This window comes from Phyllostomus discolor, chromosome 5 (assembly GCF_004126475.2).
Source record: "Phyllostomus discolor isolate MPI-MPIP mPhyDis1 chromosome 5, mPhyDis1.pri.v3, whole genome shotgun sequence".
Taxonomy (NCBI): domain Eukaryota; kingdom Metazoa; phylum Chordata; class Mammalia; order Chiroptera; family Phyllostomidae; genus Phyllostomus; species Phyllostomus discolor.
In genome coordinates, this window is record NC_040907.2 from 49,967,005 (window position 1) to 49,975,913 (window position 8,909).

Genomic DNA, 8,909 nt, shown 5'->3' on the forward strand with positions numbered 1-8,909 from the left:
CCTGGCTGTAATTATAAAAATGCACTATAACTGTGCACACTGCCCTTCCCCTACTTAATCTAGCATGACATGGATTTCATGGATTACTGATTTTTTAAAAAGTTTCTAATAAGAAAGGAAAATAAGAGAGAGATCTAGTAGAATTAACTTGTTGAAAAAACTAATATTGCAATCCATTTCACATTTAAAAGATGCAATGACAATTGCCTAATTATATTCTCTTACTTCATAAGCACTGCTTGGCAAGACTTTTTAAATTACTAAGCTTTTTTAGATTTTTGGGAAACATTGAAATTTCATATAGTTTTCTTGTTACAAAAATAATACGTGCAATTATATAATATTTAGAAAGAAAATTTCAGTAAGTAATAATTTTACATTAATGTTTATTGAACATAAACTATATGTCAGGCACTGATCTAAACGCTTTAGAGTAACTCATATTCCTCCCAACACCTCATTGAACTTCAGAGATATTATGTTAACTTGCCCACACTGTACACACCTAGAAATGTAAGCCAAGAATATGTCACTGTGCCATGATGTTGTAGGAGTCAAAAAAAATCAATACTTTATTCAATCAAATCCTCCACTGCTTCAGAGTATAACGTGATAGGCAAGAAATGATTCATAATAACACTACACCCTTTACAGTTATTTTAAAATATTACAGAGCACCATCTCTGTGTCCCTGTGGAATGATTAGTAAAATGAGAAGTGATGTGTGGCATGAGCTGATTCCCATCAGCCCGATCCTATGCACCCGATGTGCATTAAAAAAAAAAAAAAAAATGAACACTTAAAAGGGTTTGTTTTTAAAGATGGAAGCATTTTTAAAATTTTGCAAATGACCCAATGATATGATGAACAGATTTCCTGAATTAACTGAACATGCATTCGCACAAAAGTTTATGTAATCAGTCATAATACTTTTACAAAACATTTATGAAACACACCCAATCAGCCCTAAACACTGCTTATGGCTTATCTGTTGGCACTGGACATCGGTACATGAAAAAGTAAATAACTGGACACCCTTAGGTCACATTTCTTCATACTTTAATTAAAAGTCATACTTGGTTAAAGACAAATACTTCCGTTCCTTGTTTAATTTCCTACCCAGGACTAATAAACTGGACTATTTAAAATATAAATTCTCTTTAAATTTAAATATGATTAATGAATGTTTCTGAATGCTTAGTTCTAAAAACATTATACATCTATAACCTGAACACTAAAAGCATGTTAAAACTGTTAATACATTAATCATAATTATTCATATCACTGTGGTAGAAACATGACACATATATACACAAATATTTTACATCTATCTTTCTATAAAATCAGGCACCTTCTTTGGTAAAATTGCAATATCTAGTGCTTCCCGAACATTCAAGCTGCCATCTTGTAATTTACCCAATAGCCTGCTGCCGGAGTCAGCTAGATAAGTAAAATATCTAACAATTTTGAACATTAACTGTGTGTTAGCTACAAAGTGTTTTCCAAAGATTGTTTCATATACTTTCATAAAAAACCCAGAAATAGAGGCTGTTATCATTCTCATTTTACCAATCAGACTAAAAAAGGTTAAATAACTAATATTCCCATCCAGGTCTGTCTCCGACACCAAAACCCATGCCACAAACCACTGTTAAACTGCTTCTCTTCCAAATCAGGCCTTGGAAAAATTGTATTTAACTTCCACAATTTTCCTCCCTAGAGTAAGCTTAAGCTGACATGTAAAATTAAAAAAATAAAAATAAAAACCCAACACACCCAATTACAAATCCACACAATAAATGACATAATTCTACATGTGAATTTTCTTTTTCTCCCAGAGAGAGGTTTTCAAAAACAACAACAAAAACCTAATCTTGTATTAGCTAACAATTTCCTCAAACGTGTTCACTGGGAAGCTCTTAGCTGTTACAACTTGACAAACCACCCATGTCCTTCAACAAGTGACAACACCAGACCGTAAACCTCATTGTTAGAGAGCTAGTCTTTCAAATGTGCCTGGAGCTCCCTGCATAAAAAATTTTTATATTAACCTTTTCAGTCTCTTGTGAAACACAGACTCACATATTTATGTCTTTCTACACAAATCTAAATGCTATTGGGGTTCAATACCGAGGGAATTACTCAGATTAAACACAGTAAGAATATGACTGCATTTTTTATAAAGTGTAAAGTCGCAGTTCTTACACTGTTTAGCATTTCTGGACATGCACCAAGGTTTTATGGGGCTAGTTAACTGTTAGGGAACTCAAAGGGACTGAACATTTGATTAGAAAGTCCTTTTATCACTGAAGTCTCTATAAAACGTTTGATTACTTTGAAAAATTGTGGTGTGTGAAGCATGTTTGTTTATTGGAAAGGGGACTTGCTAATACAATACATACAATTTGCCTTGAAAATAAAAAACAGCTCCTTACTTGGATGTGATTGTTTTGGCAATACTAAAACCCAACCCGTCAGTCTAGCACTGCCTGCCTTCCTGGTTCTCCTAGGTGAGGGCCGCCATCCTGCGATAATTCACACGGAGAGCTGAGAGGCACCAGCAATGGTGCACTACAGTGACTAGCACTTTAAAAACCAAGGCAAACTCCCCTTTTAAGTAGAGAACTCGCAGATGCAGACCCTGCCTCTGACAAGATCCAAAAGATTCATTATAGACAATCTATTCAAACGAAGCTACAGCAGCCCCAGGAAATATAAACAGTGTCCGCAAAGCCGGGGGTGGGGGATAACTGATGGGAAGGAAGCTGATCATGTGAAGTTTCTCCAACTCCACAAGGACTAATAAATTCCCAGCTTGTTTCCATTTGGAGCAGCCATTAAACGTGCCCTGACACGCGGGCACAAGGGACCTTCCTTCTCTCCGGTTTTTGTCCATTTCCTTGTCTATGCACTTGTTTGTATACATACAACCTCACCCGGACAGGGGTGACCACAAGATGACAGGCTTGTCAATTCCTTCTCTTAGATTTCCTGTTGTCCAAAGTTTTACTCCACGGCGGTGATTTAACGAGAATCACGAGTTCCTTTTCGAAAGTTATGAATGGTTTAAGTCACGTTTACAAGATACAAACGTAAGGCGAGGGACAAGTGAGTGTCGGGAGACTTTAGCTACAGCGTTTGAAAATTAGCTTTACTTGGTATGCCTAAGTTAAAAAAAAATCTTTTTAAATTAAATTAAAAAGGAAGTCACTCTGATCCATGAAATAAGTGCCCGGACAGTACTTTTTAAAAAAATCACGCAAGATTCATGCCTGAGTCTTGACTTCCCCATACACCTATCACCCCCTTCTCGGGGGTGCCTCGCGGGGTGTGAGCTCTGGGTCCTCTTCTCTGTGACCCGCTACCTCCCCGCTAGACCCTCAGCGCCGAGTGGGTTCCAGGGCTGCGCACCCGCGGGCTAGTCCCGAAAAAGAGCGGAAGAAAGTAGGGAAGAGGGGCGTGGCGCTGGGTCGCCCCCGGAGGCAGGCTCTCCTCCAGAACCTGGCACCACCACAAAGCCAGGGCTGGGAACACCGGAGCCTCCCAGCCCCAAACCGAGCTTGGGGCGCATGGCCCTGGGAGGGCGAGGAAGCGAGCGAGCAGGGAGACCTTTACCCCGGCTCCCGCCCCCATCCCAGGGGCGGTTTCCCGGCAGTAGCCCTGAAGGGCCCCGGGCTACCCGTACCCTACGGCTGCCGCCCGTCGAAGCAGGCGCGCCGTCGTCGGTGCCGGGTCTTGGCGTCCCTCGCCCCCACCCCCACCATCCCCTTCTCTGGCGCCCAGTGCCCCGGCCAGTCCCCGCCCTCCGGGACACTCTTCTCCCCTTCCTTCCTTTCTCTGTTCCCTCCCTCCATCTCGCTTCCCAGCACCGGGAACTCGGAGGCGGCCCCCCAACTGGCCAGCCGACGCCCAGCGCTGAGTCCCGCGCGGCGCCCGTGTCCCCGCGGACAGCCGACTCACCACCTGAGTCCGCCGCCGGGGGCTCACTCGTCTGCCGATGCGCTGCCCCGCCGCTACCGCCGGGCACTCTGTCTCTAAGGGTTCCAGGAGACGGCTCCGACCTCTCCTCCTCCACCACCACCACCTCCTCCTCCCGCTGCTCCCGCGTTGGCTCCGCCTCACTCGAGGTAGGCGGGGCGGACAGCCCGACGGGCGGGGCAGTGGCGGCCCGGCTCCTTCCTGCGGCCCTGGCCCTCCCTCTGCCCCGGACACCCCGGCTGTTCCCGGTTCGGCCGCCGGTCGCACGTAGTGTCCGGGCAAGTGGAGTGGGGAAGTCCAGAGTGGTGAAGCTCTGCAAACGTCTGTTCGCCTTGGCCATTCCTAGTTTTCCTTCTCCGAATTCGCTGAGGCCCTGGAGTTCAAGTATTCTCCGGGACCCCCACTTCAGGATGTTCCAAGGGGCTGCTCTGACTCCTCGGAAGGTTCCTTCGCGTGCGAACGCCTGGAACCTGGTCAACCCTGATGCCAACAGTCCCTTGAGCCGAGAATATCCGCGCTGCCAACCCCCTACACCAAAGTTAGGCTCCGCTCCAGGAATTTCTTAAGAAAACAGTCGCAGTAAAATTTAAAGGGCCCTGGGGCCACAGAGTGATTTTGTTTCCCAGAAAGTGGAGATATAACTAGGGATTGTTGTATTTGAAGTATATCTACCCCTTACGAACTTTGCCTCCATCTTTCCCCCATGAAATTTTTTCCCGAATGCCCAATACCTGACAGAGTTCTACGAAATGAATCAATTGTTTTTTTTTCTCCCCCTGAGTGGATTCAGGATCCGATAGTGTGAAGAGCCACTTCTGTTTCCAAGACTTCAAACTCTTTGTACATAAATCTATTCAATGAACATTCATTGAGCACCTGCTATGTGCCACACACGTTGCATTAAAGGTGAAGGAGGAGAAACCAAGATGAATCAGACAGGGGGCTCAACCTTAAAAAGTCCAGAAAGCAAAAAAAGATGGATGTCCAGAAATCTTACCATTTCTCTGACTTCCCACATATCCCTAAACATTTGCTTTCTTGTTTGACAGGGTGGAGATAAAAGAGGTGAGGCCAAAGTAGGTCACTTAGAACCAGTGTGGGAAGAGTCCATACTTGAAATGGAGTCTAAGAGCAGTGGGGAGGGATGTCTGTATGTTGAGTTTCAGCAACTGAAGGGAAGTGAGGCCCAGGGAACCTAGGAGCCAAGCAACACAATAAGGACATTATCTTCACTCTTACTTTCTTCTTGATAGCTACTCAAATATCATTCTGAGTAAAATCATTTGACCAGGCTGCAGAAGGGATGCTGCAGGTAAAGGAAGTTTGTGCTTGGATGCTTGGAGTGTGGTTATAGCAACCTGTGGATGGCAGTAGTTGTTGGGGTGCAAGCCACAGCCTGCCAGGGGAGCCCTTTATGTCCTGCTTTGTACAGTGAGAAAAAATGCTTGACTGGTTTGCAGATACTGACAGTTCCAAGGATACACCCTATATAGAACAGCATGATGCCAACAGGGCCTGAGACTGGCATACACTGGAGTTTCTATCTTTTGGCCACAGACTATAGAATCAACTCCTACAGTGCTACCAGTAGTTTCCATTTCTGAGGCACTTTATAGCTCAGTAAATGCTTTCATGTACATAATCTCATTCATCTCTGGCAAAGACCTAAAAACGGAGGCATCAAAAACTTAAGTGGCTTATTGAAGGTTTACTCTAATTTAGTGCTATTCAAAGTGTGGCCCATAGAACAGTGATGGTCTGGGATCTGTCATCTGTCTGTAATAGATTAAGCATAGAAGTTGAAGACGAGTGTGTAGAAACTTTTATAGCCATTTGACTGAGTAATTTTCTGCCTGTTGAATTTAATAACTAAAAATATGGCCTTGTATTTTGTGTGTTTTTTATTTCACTTTCTTTTTACCCATTTTGTATCTATCATGTTCTATAACAACATCAGTATGCAACAGATGAAAATGAAATACCACAGATAGTTTGAGAAGTACAGATCTAGTTAGTAGCTAGGCAGGAATAATGAAAGCTAACATTTACAAGGCAGATGTTGCTTTAAATACATATGTTAACTGTTCATCCTCCTAACAACCCTAACAGGTAGACATAGGGAAATAAGCCATGCAGTCCAGAAGTGGCAGAGCCAGAATTCAAACCCACGGAACTTTGTGCTTTTACCCACAACCCTGGGTCCAGTGTGCTTTCTACTCTGCTGATGTATCCAAACTTCAGTTGTTCATATTTCACCTTCATATCATATGATTTTTAATTTATATTTTTTATTGACTTACTTTTGTTATTTCTTACATTTATTACCCTTGCTGGTAGTATTTTCACTCATAAAATCTTGGGTTTGATAGGCAAACATCTGTCTCTTGCCCTAGATCACTTTGAAGTACATGTTTTGACTCCAGCAATTACTGTCAGTGTCCCGCCACATCCCTTCTGATCCTTTTTGAATTTTGTACACCCTGGTTTCAGGTGTGTTTCATTCTCATCACTGGAGCTGAATGTCCTTGTCAGAGCACCACCCTCTGCTTGCAGGATTTGCTTTACCGGCACAGGGCACAGCTGAAAGTGCCTAGGAAGTAATGTGACCCTGCCACTGGCCCAGTCTTCTTCTAATGACTAAGGAGTATGGAAGTATAAATACTCCAGTTCTTTTGCCCCAAGCTGGGACAATTCTAGGTTGGATCTCCACTGTCTATAGAGCTCCCTACGAGACTGGGCCAAATTATCTCCCGTTCCCTATGGAAACTTGCTTGACATCACATTCTTTTATTATTATTATATATCGAGGTAACATTGGTTAACAACATCTAAGCTTCATGGAAAACAAATTATAATTAAATAATTTTATGCACTATAGCATACTCACCACCAAATGTCCATCGGTCACCATATGTTTGATCCCCTCTACCCATTCTTTCTTGACTTTCTTATCTTTCCAGGTCCCACTTGCCACTCCCCTATCAGTGCTTCCCAGGAACACATCTTAATCAGGATCAATTATGTGGTTTGCAAGGTCCAATGAAAGATTTTTTAAAAGTTCATAAATTACTAAGAATTTCAAGAGTATTAAACCAAATACTGAGCCATGTGACCACACAGGTATGTGTGTGTGACTCTATAGATTGTACATCAGTGAAGCTGGCCTGGATGCTAATAAATTGTTTTCCCTTGAGTCCTCATCTCAGGGTCTGATTCTAGGGAGTCCCAAGCTGAGACAACAACTGTTAAAGTAAAAATCAGCCCATCCAAGTACTATCAAAATCATCTGTGTAACTCACTGATGGTCAGCGTCCCACATCTTGGAAGGCCACCTCTGGTAGGGGGCTGAGTTATGTCAAGTTGTGTGTAAAAAGAGCTTTAGCCAAAAAAAGAGGAACAGCAGTTGAGAATGGTTTGGGTTAACATGATGATGATGTAGGAAACCTGGGCTTTAGTCCCGGTTTTGAGTGATACACACAAAGCGTGAATTGGGTATCTTAGAATAGATTGGAAACATACCTTGCACGAAGACAGTTTATTGGTGAATGGTTAAAAAGATACACCTGTAAAGAGGTAAGACTGGCAGGATTGGGCAGAGGGAGAAGCTGTCCCTCAACACGGTTACAGCTGGGCCGGTGGTCTAGGGAGACTGGGCCTGTGTATCTCCATATCTTGCATTCCTGGGAAGGGGTATAGTCATGGGCAAAGCAGCTCATTGAACGCCATGCCCACTGATTGACACAGTTGTGAGTGGTCAGGAACCAATATTGCCAGCAGCCCAGGAGTAAGTGTGTTAGCCTTGAACAGGGGTCTGGGATAAGCTCCACAACAAGCACTCAGGATTGCTTATCTCTGAGATCTCCCCTGGGGTTACAGTCAGAGCTAACAGAGCCCCTGGGCTCAGTGCAGGGCCTGATCCCTTGGTCTTCCATGTGGCACCTGGGCAATTCTTGGCTGTGCTTTACCTTTCTCATACTAAGCCTATTTCATTTCCTAGTTTTTTTTTTTCTCCAGACTTCTTTTCAACTTTTTTTTCTCTTTCCCTTTTTATGTCTGGTCCAACTATTTTCCACTCCTCCAATGGCACCTGAAAACAAACAAACAAACAAAGCAGTTGCCTATGAAAGAGTGGCAGTGTAGTAAATAAAGTAAAATATTATGCATTATGAGGTGAAGCCTTTGCAATACGTTCTCACTTTGCCACTAACAAACTCAGTGAATTTGGAGCAATCACTTAACCCAGTTAATCACTTAACTGGGCCTTGTCTTTAAAATAAAGAAACTGTAAGAGTATGGTCTCTAAAGTCCAAATTCTGTGAAAATTGCACTTTTAAAAGAGATGACTTTCTTTGCTGCATAATCCCTCATGATGCAAGGAAGAAAAATGGTTTTATGACTCAGGACAACTGATTTTTAAAATTAGCTTCAATTCACAGGTGAAGCTCTACTTCTGTGAACTTCTATTCAATATTCAATAACAATACCCTAACTAAAGCATCAGTCAGAAAGGAATATGTGAAAATAGATGAAAAATGAGGCAAATCAGTCAGTCTGTGGGTGACCAGATTTTCACAGGCTTCAGAGCAATATTCTGGGATATTCGCTTTGCATCTTAAGAATTTTATTCATCCTATTGCACGTGGCCACACTCTTTGTCTGGACCTGCCCTAGAAGTTCTGGAGAGCTACCTCCTTTTGAATAGATTACCTGGGTAAATGTTTCACAAACTGGTTTTTCTGCTCAGTCAGAGGCTGCCATATTCCCATGTAGAAGTTAAGTCAGGGAGAAGTACCCATATCCCGGAAATTCCCAAGTAACTTGTTGAAACGTGTATCCCCACAGGCAGGAGTTTGGCCAGAACTGTGGCTACAGATCAGTAGGTGATTTAACACAGTTCCATCCTCACAGGGGTAGTAGCCTTCAGAGGCCTG

General features: G+C 43.0%; 1 protein-coding gene across 2 annotated transcripts in view; it reads right to left on the minus strand.

The window, feature by feature from the left end:
• The window catches only part of GNG12 (G protein subunit gamma 12), a 123,497-nt gene extending 119,400 nt beyond the window's left edge, over window positions 1-4,097 (minus strand). The window contains exon 1 of one of the 2 annotated variants that reach the window (XM_036026268.1): window positions 3,961-4,097. The gene's annotated coding sequence lies outside the window, so the exon portion shown is untranslated. The remainder of the gene's footprint in view (window positions 1-3,960) is intronic. The other variant, XM_036026267.1, reaches the window with a different exon arrangement.
• Window positions 4,098-8,909: the final 4,812 nt, after the last annotated feature.